Genomic DNA, 2,034 nt, shown 5'->3' on the forward strand with positions numbered 1-2,034 from the left:
TTAACCTTTATCAGCCTAAAAAAGGCACATTAGTTGAAATGGTTCAACAGTATATTTTTTCACTAACCCATCTAATTTTTGAACAAAATGGGTTAGGGAGCACACACACAAGCAGTGCTGCTGGCATGTTTGAGTGGGCTGTTACCTCCAGCACAGGAATGGTAAGTAGGTGCTGGGGACTTTAGAACTTTTGACAGCTTGAGAGAAGCATTTGCAGAGTGAACCTCACACTTCACCCTTCTTTAGTTACCTCTTTCAGGCTCATTGCAGCCTTAATGCTCTGGGCAGTGAGGAAAGTTAAGCCAAAGGGTGAAGAACCAAAACAAGGAAAAACTAAAAAATTTGAGACTGTTATAAAATCTTGCTTTGTCCAGTCCCACAGTCAAGGTTTGTAGCTACTCTCATTTAATTAAAAACCAGAACCAAAATACCTTTTTGGCAAAGACAGTGCTGGTTTCATAAATCAGTGAAAAAACCCACATTTTCAAGAGCTTCCTAAGTCTTTAAAAAGGCAATAAAATCCACACCATCATCATGATACATGGTTTCATAACTAAATACTTATTAAAGACCAAAAGCACAAATACACACTCTCAAAGTCAAAAAGCATACAGAGATCCATGCCACACTCCATTTACACAAAAGCCTGGTTAAAAAAAGGAGCAAGTCACCATCTGCTGAACCATCTGCTTCATCCAAGTCCTGTTCTTCCTTTATGGTCACTGGGATAGGAGATTCCACATAAAAAAAAAAAAAATGCTCAGCATCATCAGAATCCCCAAATAAATATTTAGTACTTCCTAATACCACCTCCAGCTTAGTCCAAATAGTGGTTTCAGGACAAAATTTTGGCTGTGAACAGATTTGTCTGAGCTTGCTATAAACTTGAGGATTGAGGACATGTTTTTAAACAGCAGTTCAAGTGCTGAGTGAGTTATCTGAGGGGTTCTGCTATTTCTGATTCACTGCTTGCTGTGGCAGTAGCCCATCACCTTGGCAGAGAGCCACTGTGGGAAAAGGCTGCACTGTTTGGGCTTGTGGGATTGGGGCCATGTGCAAAAACAGTGAGTTTTTCCCATTCATCCTGGTGTGCTTTTAGTCTAAAGAGGAAAAGCAGTGAGACTCACAAGCCGTGTATTTCTTTCCATACAACCTGGAAATGACATAATTCTTACTACATGATAACTGTTTAAACATAAGCCTACTTTGGTGTTTAGCCTATAAAAGTATTTGGGCATTCAGAAATTCCTTCCCTCCTCCAAAAACAAGTGTTCTGTGGAAGAAATGTCTCTCTGAATGTGATGTGAGCAGTGAAGGATGGAAGATTCCTGAGGCAGCTAAATATTTCCTCAATCAATTCACTTGTCTGTGTCTTAGAAGCCCACCCAGGCAGGCAGAACACCAGGCTTTACACTTCCCTGCATTGAGAGCACCTGTGTATGTAGGGGACAGCTGCATGCCTGGGTTATTTACTGTGCAAACAGCAGGAGATGGAGCAGACAGCTCTTCCAGCCCCTTTATCTGCAAACACTTTAGTAAATATTTAATCCAAAGTGGGCCTGTTTGGTGCTGACCAAATTGGTGCATTTCCTAGTTCCCAGATGCAGCTGTTACTGCAGAGGTCAGAATTCAATGGAGGTGGGCACAGGTATTATGAAGGGCAGGTGACAGGGTGGCAGAGATGTGTGTTTTGGACAGTGTCCTGAAGCAGTGATCACCCCTGGCTCTGAGCTTCTGCCACCACAGAGAAACATCCTCTGTGCTTCACTACTGCTTTAGGCTCTGGTAGTCATCTTCGGATGGACTTCACTGCAGTGAAATAACAAAATGGGTCAGATGAGCATTGCTTATCTGCTCCAGTGCAAAACAGATGAGTTACTTTAAAAATCCCAGCCCAAACCTTGCTGCTCTGACATCTCATGTTCCCTGAGCTGTCACAGAGCACCTCTACACAGCTTCCCACTGCTCATAGCCTGGATGTTCTGCACTGCCTTCTTTTTCCTGTTGTTGAGGGTTAGGTGTCCTTTTTTTTTG

The sequence above is a fragment of the Parus major genome, chromosome 9, assembly GCF_001522545.3.
Source record: "Parus major isolate Abel chromosome 9, Parus_major1.1, whole genome shotgun sequence".
Classification (NCBI taxonomy): domain Eukaryota; kingdom Metazoa; phylum Chordata; class Aves; order Passeriformes; family Paridae; genus Parus; species Parus major.